This window comes from Haemaphysalis longicornis, unplaced genomic scaffold (genome assembly GCF_048455015.1).
Source record: "Haemaphysalis longicornis isolate Haplotype H1 unplaced genomic scaffold, Haemaphysalis longicornis Haplotype H1 scaffold_4, whole genome shotgun sequence".
NCBI classification, from domain to species: Eukaryota; Metazoa; Arthropoda; class Arachnida; order Ixodida; family Ixodidae; genus Haemaphysalis; species Haemaphysalis longicornis.
Genome location: NW_027526361.1, coordinates 38,966,894 through 38,977,629, shown reverse-complemented (window position 1 = coordinate 38,977,629; position 10,736 = coordinate 38,966,894).

Sequence of the window (10,736 nt, the reverse complement as noted above, 5' to 3'; positions counted from 1 at the left end):
GCCTGATCATGTGTATGATTTGATTAATGCTGTTTTTAGGCGCTGCAAGGAGACGTCACTATTCGTGTTAGCCTCGAGATGTAGGCCCAGGATCTTGATGCTGGGGCTTGTAGTGATAGCCTGGTCATCAAGGAGTATTTGAATGTATTCCTTGGTTTGGCGTGAGGGCGGACGACAAGGAGCTGCGATTGTTTACGTGAACACTGGAGACCAGAGGCTTTAGCACATTGGCGTACTAGAAGTGAGATGCCATGCATTGGTGTGAGCTTCCTTTAATTTTTGTAACTCTTAGCACATGAGCAATGTGCGCACAGGGCCGCTAGACGGGCGTGAGTGGTCGCGTGACGCTTTCACGTGGCATTCAGCGAGAACGCGAGGGGTAAACCCATAGATGTGCTTAGTGAGTACACCACCTGTCTTCCCAGTCTTCGCGTGCGCTCGTAGCTAAATCGGTAAGACAACGGGCTCTCGCTTTGTTAGTCCATTAGTTCCAGGTTCGATTCCCGGCGGTGCCAGTAAATTATTTTATTTGTTCATTGGAGTTTTCTGGTGACACCAACGGTCGCAAAAGAACCCTTGGGGGGTAGAGGTAAAAAGCTTTGCTTTAAAACGCCCGTGTGTTCGTGATTTCGGCGCACGTTAAAGATCCCCAGGTGGTCGAAATTAATCCGGAGACCTCCCCTGAGGCTCGCCTCATAGCCCGTGTAGTTTCGGCGCGTTAAACCCATAATTATCGTCTCATATAGAGACTGATTTTGAAGCTAGCGGTATCAGTATAAAACTGGGGCTCATATAAGTATTTTTGATTATGGGTGAATGCGAAAGCATTTTGTCCATTTGAACGCCGCTGGGAGGTAAATTGAACGCTGAAGGACGCTTTGGGTATAGTGCAAGGCTCTGCGCAGAAGTACTCCTTGCTTTTCCGCGTGGCTCTGCGCACGCTCACGCGGTGATTTTTGCGTTTTATTCTATAGCACGGGCTATAGAAGGCGCTGTAGCTTCGTGTTTTCACAGCAAAGCTGTTGTAGCTGGCCGTAATATGTTGCGCGTTACGCGTAGGAGAAGTGGAACGCGGGAAACTTAAAATGATTTAAACAAACCTTCGGCGTCTTTACTTTGGGGAGAGCGCGACGCAACAGGAACAACATGAGAGGTGAGCGGGAAAGCGAAGGGCGGCATTTACTTCGCAAAAGCCGATAAAGACTATCGTCTTTTGACGGCATCTGCAACGAAAGGAGCAGATACGCGGCCAATTTTTTTGTACGCAAGCGCTACGGAACGCGACTCAATCGCACTTTAAGAGCCGGCTTTCGGCTTCCGACGCCAGATTTTTCGCTCAGTAAGCCATTTAATAAAATATTAAAAAAACAATAAAATTTTCAGCCACGCTGAGCAAAAACATAGAGAAAAAAATGTAAATGTGTCGTGAATGACGTGCTGTTTGCGGCGGCTGCAGTTTTTTCCAACTTTGTGGCTTTGCGAACGGCAAGGTGTAAGAGTTCTGTCTAAAATATCTTCGAAAATAAGAACTACACTACAGTGATAGCAAGCACAAAGTAAACGCAATAGCCAGCATTTTTTTAAATAATTTCGAAATTGGTCCACTCGCTCTATTGCTCACTTTGGGAGCCCCATATATCCGTGTTGGGTCCACTTGTGAGTGATAGGCTATTTCGCCCAGGTACTTCTAAACACATTTGTAAAAGATGGCGGGTAAGGAAGACCTGTAAAACTGGCAGTACGCCTAGGTGCGTCTAAAAAGATCTGTAAGATCTAAAACATATGAAAAAGCAAGTGTTGTGCTTTTTTAATGTGTAAATTAAAAGAAAAGTCCGCTTTCGATTTTCTTGAAAATGTGAGGAAGACGAGTTACATACGAAAGTCAGATAAAGGTAGCGTGAGCGGGCGCTGAAAATGGCGGGCTTTTGAATAAAAATGCTCACAAGCCGAATATTAACATAAAGGGGAACTGGGTATAACCACCGCGTTTCTTACTAAATACACTAGAGAGGAATCTGGCGCTAGCGTCTATGCGGCTCCCATCAAGGCCGTCTATGTCGTCATGGGCCACCATTTTCCCGTGCACTTGTCTTAATTTCATCATTGGCTTGGATAGAAACGTTATTGTGGCCGTAAATTTAATTATATCTGTGCCACCAAAACGCTAGGAAGAGTGTGTAATTATATTGATTGATTAAATAATTAATTAATTAATTAATTAATTAATTATTAGTGGGGTAATTATTATATTAATGAATTAATTAATTAATGTATTTAATTAAGTAATTAATTAATTAATCAATTACTTAATTAATTACATTAATTGATGCCACACAGGTGGTGAGGCGTAGTGGAGGGCTCCGGATTAATTTTTACGACCTGGGGATCTTTATCTTGCGCCGAAATCTAGAGCACAAGGGCGTTTTTGCGTTTCGCGTCCATCAGAAAACCTGCCTCCGTGGCCGGGAATCGAACCCGCGTCCTCGGGCTCAACAGCACAACTCCATAGCCACTAAGCCACCGCTGTGGTTGTATAATTATAGAATTATAAAATAAAACACGCCGCTTTAAAGGTAAAAAAAATTAAAACATAAAGCGTGCTCTTTGTTTGTACTGACAGTATGCCAGTTAGGGAAACTATTGTGCAGACCAAGCTGGTCGTTAACAATAATGTAAAATTGTGGGAGAAACTCATTAAAGACTCTTATTTTGCCAATATTTCGAATAATAAATTGTTTGAAAAGCTCGGTAATTTTTATGCGCGTACCTACGAAAATGAGCACCTCGCATTCGTGGTGTTTTCGTTCGTGCTTTCGTAACAGACGCGTCTGCTACAACTTTCGCAGCGGCACATATCCGCTCAGTCAAGACTGCGAAAAAGAATCGCCAAGCGCGCTCTCCTTACCACAAACTAGCGTGTCTACACTGTGGGCCTGTACCTATGCAAATATGTACTGATGGTCGCTCAGCGGCGCTAGTCCCCCCACTTGCTTATAATGAAGCACAGCTGTCTCAGCGTGAACTAATGGAGCAAATTTCAAATTTCCAAGCGAAGCGAGTTTCGGCCATTTCGACCGGAGTGGCTACCTGGTAGATATAGCACTGCATAGTGAAGAATTAGAAAACCAAAGAAGACGCTTAAGAATCCTATAGACATGCCAAGCCATCAGTTGTGGCCTTCCCTTAAAGCTATAATTCCCCACGCCAACATTGATTCCCATGCGCAGTTTCCTCTCTAGTATCGACCTTTTTTTATTTTTTTATTTCTGGGAGCTTCCATTTTATCAGTGGGCTGTGCTAGCGGCCCTTTGACGCAGTCGACAGGGAGATGTAACTGCGCATGCGCAACACAGTCCAAGAAACTCTATGGGTATAGCATCACGGCTTTTGATTTTCGCCGACTTCGTGGTAACCTGACCCAAAGCGCTCCGCTTCCCCAAACTTGGCGCTCGCTGCGATCCTTTTCCTGTGAAGGAGCGTGAGAAGGACCGTAACAATGGCGCTAATTCTTTGCGATTAGATTAGATACGAGCTCAGAGGACGAGAGGCGGGCCTGGAGTGAGGCCAGGACGACATCACAGGCAACGACAAAATGGAACGGCATTCTTTACAAACAGATGAGATATGAGGTGTGAAAGCCCGGTCAGCAACGCGGTGCCAAGGCGATACGGAAAGAAGAAATCCCGGGCCATCTCCAGTAACGCGAAACCTGGGGAGGGACGAAGCACGCAGTGTATAACGTTCGAAATTTTGGCAAAATAAGAGTCTAATTGAGCTTCTCCCACAAATTTACATTATTGTTAACTACCAGCTTGGTCTGCACAATAGTGGCCCTAACTGGCAGACTGTCAGTACAAACAAACACGCTTTACGTTTTATTTTTTTAGCTTTAAAACAGCGTGTTTCTGGCGCCTTGGCGTTTTTGCCAACGGAGATGAAACCGTGAACGGTTTCATCTCCGTTGGCAAAAACTGTATACCTGGGGGGGGGGGGGGGTCGTTGGCTTTTGTGCGTGTACGTCATACGTCACGCCGGAAGTAGGTCACGATTGAGACCAACGTACGAAACGCACACAACTCAGAACTCTGACACTTAGGCAAATCATTATTTTTGGGCGAAGAAACCTGGCTGGGTTCGTGTTACAGGTATGACCTGCGCAGAATTGAAGAGGTGAAAACCGAACTCTAGAGGCCACTCAAAGGCCTTACCAACTAAGCCCAACAGGAAGCTAGCAGTTTGTACTGCGAGAGTAAATGAATTCGGGAAGTCGGGAATCATTGCCGGCTGCACGTGGGAAATCATCAAGGTGGCAGCAAGCTTCTTATGAAGAAGAAGTTATTATACATCCATATGCGACCTTGAGGAAAGCTGTACAGTTTTTGCACCCTGGCTTTACGGTAAAAAAAAAAAAAAAAAAGTCCTCGTATGGGAATGCCGTTCCCCAGAGCAGTGGGAGAGCTGGCTGACCTGCAGCTCACAGCTTCAGAACCAGGAATTCCTGTTCAATCGCGCTCGGGCAGAAGCGGTAGCCCGTGGCTTTCCGGACTATTAAATGAAGAAAGTGTGGCGCAAACTGGACGTGGACGAAGAAGACAAGGTACGACAGATACAGGCGTCAACTTCCAACTGTTTATTCAAAGAAAACCACACGAATTTACGCATAACTTAACTAAGCAGAAACAATAACAACAACAAAAAATAACGACCAAGGTATAATCATGCTAACAAGTGTAGAAGGTGGTGACAATGGATAGAATGAATAAGTACAACACTGCTGATAGTATGACAACATATCTACTGCTGCCTTAAGAGCTAAGATGCCGACCCCTTACCTTTCATTTTCTTTATTAACAGCTAGCGAAGCTGTTGAGCAAATCGTTTGTGTATGGTGTCCGCAGTTAAAAATACCGAGAAAATGCTGAGCGCTCGTGCACGCGTGTCTCGAGCGCAAGTTAGTAAAGCTAAGCAAACGCAGTTAGGGTGATTGACCAACGTTGGCCACAAAAAAACTCCAGCGTTCGCCGTATCGTGGCAACACTTGCTCGGAACGAAAAAGACACGTCATAGCGTGCGCCCCTCGTTTGTTCGTTCTCGTGTCGTCGTGCGCATGCACTATGTACCGTAGAAGGGCCGCGACTTGATTGTCGAAGCTGCTGCAGGTAATCAATGACTCCGCATGGCTCGGCCGTGGATAGTTCGCACGGCTGAGGAAGAGGCCGCGTTTTGAGAGGCTCGGCGTGCAAAGCATCTGCTAGAGGCAATAAGTCACGCTTGCAGAGTGGCGTGCGAAAACGTCGACCAAAACGACGAGCTCACTCTGGCCTTGCTCAGCATGAGGTCATTGAAGTGCCATGCCGCCGCCGTCAACCACGGCACCACAACGATGCTAAAACTCAACTGAAGTTGTGTCCGTCAGTGATCACCTGCAACAGCTTCGCCATTCAAGTCTTGCGCGTGAGTGCAAGCTTCAACAATTGTTTATCAGCCCAATAAACGTTTTTCGTCTTCTTCCCAATTATCGGCTCAATAAACATTTTTCCCTCCTCTTCCCAGTGCGAATGAATACCGGGGACCACAGCCACATTGGGGCAGCCACCCACTAAGCTGAACACTAAGCTAACAGTTTGTAGCCTTTTGGGCGAATCGACCGACGACTCAGAGGGAGCTAACACGGGTCCCCGTAACGAGAAAGTTACTCGCATTTTAAAGCGAAGCTTTAGTATCCTCACTGATGCCCTTGTACGCCAATATGCCCTGCAGGAAAGCCACCTTTCCCTGACGATGCTGATGAATGATCGTGGGTGAAGTAAAAGAAAAAAAAAAAAGTTTCCCGTGGTCGGAGTCGAACGTGGGTCCCTCGCGTGCTATAGTCAACATCTATACGATTGCTCCATTTCGGCATGGTCGAAGCGAATGAAAACTTTTTCTTATGCCGGAGAGCAACTTTCCGCAAAAAAAAAAAAAAGAAAAAGAAAAAAAAGAACGCCAAGTAGGAGGTGCCGATTCGCGCCGTACACCGCAAAACCCAAAGTTTGGGCCACGGATTGGATTGGATGATAGTGGATAAACTTTATGTAAGCCTGCAGAACGACGTTTTTACGCGTCGCGACGCGGGCCTCGGAGTGCACACCCGAAAGTTGGTGTGGATATTTTAGAAAAGTGGTGCGCACCTCCAAAGTAGCACATACTCGCAGTGTAGGATTGGCCAACCAAAGAATCATCACGAGAAAGCTTCGCGTTCAACCGTAGTCGTCGTTAGACGGAGGGGTGCATTATTTTTGGTTTGCTCTGTTTGTTGCGAGCGAATGGGAGAAGCCATGTGCCTGAGGTTCCAGAAATTCCTCGACAAAAAATTCTCAGTGAACTAATGCGCTTATACTTCACTGCACCGTCAGTCAACTGCATACGTGCTACGTAGGCGCGGTACCAAGTGGGGCATTGCTTCAATAGTGGCACATATAAGGGTTAGGTTGCATGGTATGTAATGGAAACGAGAACAGGTTGGAAAATTGGGGCAACTTCTCACTAATGGCACGAAGACGATAAAAATGGCGAGGCTACCGGCCCCACCTAGTTTATTCTTGGTTCGGCTAAGTTTATGCTAAGTTTATGCTTAAGTTTATGCTTGGAGACTCAGCCAAGTTTTCTGTTTGCTTGTGCTTTGATATTCGGTCAAGTTTTCGTTGGTGTCGCCGTTACACCCACTCGCCAGGTAGAAACTCCCTCCCCCAAATAAAAGGGAGAGAGAGAGAGCGAAAGCGAGAGAGAAAACTCTTACTGCCGCGAAAAAATAAGTAGGCAAATTAAGTAGTTGACAGCAAGCGTATTAGCAAAAAACGTACTTACGACGAGAGGGCACTTTCGGGTGCTCTATTTGAAAGCCACGTGGAACGCAAATGTTCCTTGTGTCGAACCGCACTGCCAGCTCTGCCAAACCCGCACTGCCGGCTTCGGCACCCCTGCGAAGGAGTGTTTGCTTAGAGTGGCCTCCATCAGCGGACGACAATGATTCATGACAAACGCAAGCCAACCGGCCAGGAAAAAAGCTATATCTGTACGCGACTGTTACTGCGTGTTGCTCTCAGCACAACACGGAACCACACTCCGCAAACACGAAACGGGAAACCGAAGGGTGTTACGGAGCTTTCCCCCTCCCCCACCCCCATCACTGCGATAAGGACTATTGCGAGATTGACGCTGCGTTTACCGTTCCTCTCTCGTTATTGCACCCGGTTTATTTCACTTCATCTCAGTTTTTAGAGCGACACAGATCAAATATTAGAATTTCGAAAATGTTTACTCGTCCTCCTCACTTTCAGACGTCAGTTCCTCTGGAAAAGTGTTGCACAGAAGGGTATCGTCAACAGAGGGAAAACTTGTAAATCCTGGTAGATCTGGGTGCTAATGTTAAACTGCACTACACCAGCGAGATGTATTAATAAGGCCAGAAGGTTAATTGGTCTGCTCGCCTGCATAGCAGTTTTCATGTCCGCATTTTCACTCGTCCCCATTGGCCGTCAACTACTGGGGACTCAATATGTTAACTGCGAGTGGCCGTCTTTGCTCTGCGACAACCATGCGTTATCGCGATGACCGAGGACGACGACCTTAAACCATTATTCCAGTCTTTTCAACTTGTTTGCTCACCCAGATAGGCTAGCGGTGCCGTAATCATTACTCGCACTCATTTCGTGGTTACTCAGGTTGCTTTCATTCGTCACTGATACGCTGACTGCAAGCCGCTCGGCTCCCCTTTGGCAACCTGTGGTGCGAAAAACTGTCGCTCACTGAGAGATTACGCAGTTCTCCACAAGAGAGGCGGAGAAGCGTTGTTAAGATAATGAACAGGAACAATACTGTTACCCAGGCGCAAGTTCATGAAATGTTCCCGGTGAGTACAGTGATGGCGGTGAAAAAACAGGTATGGTAAGAAGACATCGTGAATATTGATTGATTGATTGATTGAAGGGTGAAACGTGCCGACGCAACGCCGGGTGATGAGGCGCGCCGTAGTGGAGGGCTCCCGATTAATTTTGACCACCTGGGGATCTTTAACGTGCGCCGAAATCTCGTACACACGGGCGTTTTTGCTTTTCGCCTCCATCAGAAAAGCGGCCGCCGCGGCCGGAAATCGAACCCGCGTCCTCGTGCTCAGCAGCACAACGCCTTAGCCAAGGACATCTTGAATATTGCATACGGGCATGTAGGTGTGGGTTCCTGGTAACTAGCGCGTTTAACTCCATTAAGCGGAAGATATTATCCATGCCATGGGCTATCTACTAAGCACCTTGTTATTACTCCTTGCTCTGTGTGCAGCCGTAATGGCGGTTCGCGTTCAGCAATTTTTCCTTCTCATTATGGAGACTTGTGCTGTCACGTGGAGGCCAGGGTTCGCTCGGTCGAGACTTAAAATGACAGAATGAATTACTTTAATGCCTAGAGGAGGCTAAAAAGTTTGTGGGTAGGAGAGGGGAAATGGATCTAGAAAGACGTCACAAATCAATGTAACGATGTTATGTTCAAGTGTTCTTATCAACGTAGTTGTCTTCCGAGGTCCCATTGAAATTTAAAAGGGAACCTTTTGTTTTGCTTCTTCCCGTTAGTAGGAAGTGTCGTTCCCTGCTTGGCTCCATCGCTTTCCAAAACTAGCTGGAACAGATCCTTGCCGAATCCATGGATCGTCATGCTTTCCAGTCCTGTCGCTTTTTCGTCAAAAATAAATACCCTGTAACTCCCTTTAGGATTATCAGACTTGAACTAGGGGCCACTGTTTTACTTTCGTCTTACACACCCACTCATACAATGACTTGTTCATCGACGGCCAGGCTTCCTTGTTAACGTACACTTTTTTTCGTTTCACAGAGAGAGGGACATATAGAGAGAGGGGGGTTGCTGGGCTGTAACCATTATTGTTTGCTAAGGTTACGACAACTCCAGGGCAGGTTCATCTTGTGGAAAACATTCCGGCTGTACAGTGCTGTCAGATATCGAGGGTTTTCGGGGAGGCGTCAGTAACTTTGTAAACACTTGTTAAATCACGGCTAACCCCGCGAAGCAGCATACGCACCGTGCAGCAAGGTATTATGCAGGGTTTTTTGAACAAGAAGCATACCTTGTATCTTTACGAATGCTGGCAGAAATTGCGGTTCGTATTTAACACTTTTTGGCGTCGGTTTTTATTACTAATATAGCATGCTTGGGATCGTTTGCCAGATTTTAGGGGCGAAGCACCTTAAGGGCTCAGGCTGTTGGCGTCTCATGTCGTCGTCGTCTCGTGTCGTCGTATATAGTAGTCACGGTACTAAAACACCGGGACACTCTTTTTCCAGCTCCTCGCTCTAGAGCGTAACGCGTATACAAAAGAACACGCCGGGACACTCGTTTTTCAATGCCTCGCCTCGCGATAGAACGTTTCATATACCTACGCGGGCAAAAGCGCGTACTAAAAGAACATACCGGGACACTCGTTTTTCGTTCGCGATTGGTTGCTTGCTTCTGTTCCGCTCTGTACTTGCTTTAACTTTGAAATTTGCAGTTCTCCGTTTCGAATTTCACTTCTCCTCCGTCGCCGTGATTGGGAAGTCACGTATATCAGCGCGCGCCATGTGGCAAGAGAGAGGCTTACAATTTGTTAATACACTTATACACTTTACAATCTTTGAATACACTTATACATTGCATGCTTCGTCCCTCTTTAGGTTTCACGGTACTGGAGTTGGCCGTTTTTTTTACTGGCGAAGCCCCTTAGGGGCTCGGCCTGTTGGCGTCTCACGTCGTCGTCGTAACCGCCGTCTCATTTAGTCACGGTACTAAAAGACCGGGACGCTCGTTTACGCCTCGCGCTGGAACGTAACGGGTACTAAACAAACACCGGGACACTCAGGACCCAATTTCACGCCCATACCGGGGAGGGTAAGGAGGTGCGGGGTGGTGAGAGGAACTGAAGGAAGGAACGGAGGAAAGGGAGGATAATTTGTCTCTTTTGGTCAGCCGCTATCGATTTAACTGGCCAACGGCGCCTTTTGAACTGGCTTTCGGCTCTAGGGCGCCAGCTTGACTCAGAACGACGAGAGTGGAGGAACTGGAGGGAAAGGGGTAAGAAAGATGAGGGGGAGGGTGAGAGGCAAGGCATGAATGGGAAGGAAGAGGAGGAAATAAGGGGAGGAGGGGACGGTTTTGTGAAAAGAATTCAATTCGTGAACATAAATCGGTCGCTCAACCGGAAGAAGGCTGATAGCTACATACACCGTACAATACCGAAGGGAAAAATGAAAGAAAGCCATCAGGATATTTCGGGGGGCTGTAAAGGCCTGCTTCGAGAAAATCTTGTGAGCGTTGAGTTCTGAAGCCGGTCACGAGCTCTGGGTTTTGGCTGAACGCGCTCAGGGCTCGGCCATGAGGAGTAATAAATGTCATCGCTTTTAAAGCCTGTTTATGCTTCCTGAAACAAACCAGCGGGGACCAACGTATGAACGTAAAGTTGACTTGGCCTGAACCAGCATTGTTAGGGTAGACTGTATGTGTGCTAAAAACTTTAGGGTTTAAAACAAAGTCCCAACGCAAACTCCCCTCTCGCGAGCACAGAGAAAAGAGAGTCGAGACGGGCTCGGCGCTGTTCTCTCGAGGCATAAGCCAATGTTTGGAAGCTGCGCCCGGAGATTTGATTGTGCTCGGGCTTTGTTCATGTGAACAGCAAACAGACAAACTGCCGTTAAGTGAAATTGGTAACCCGATTC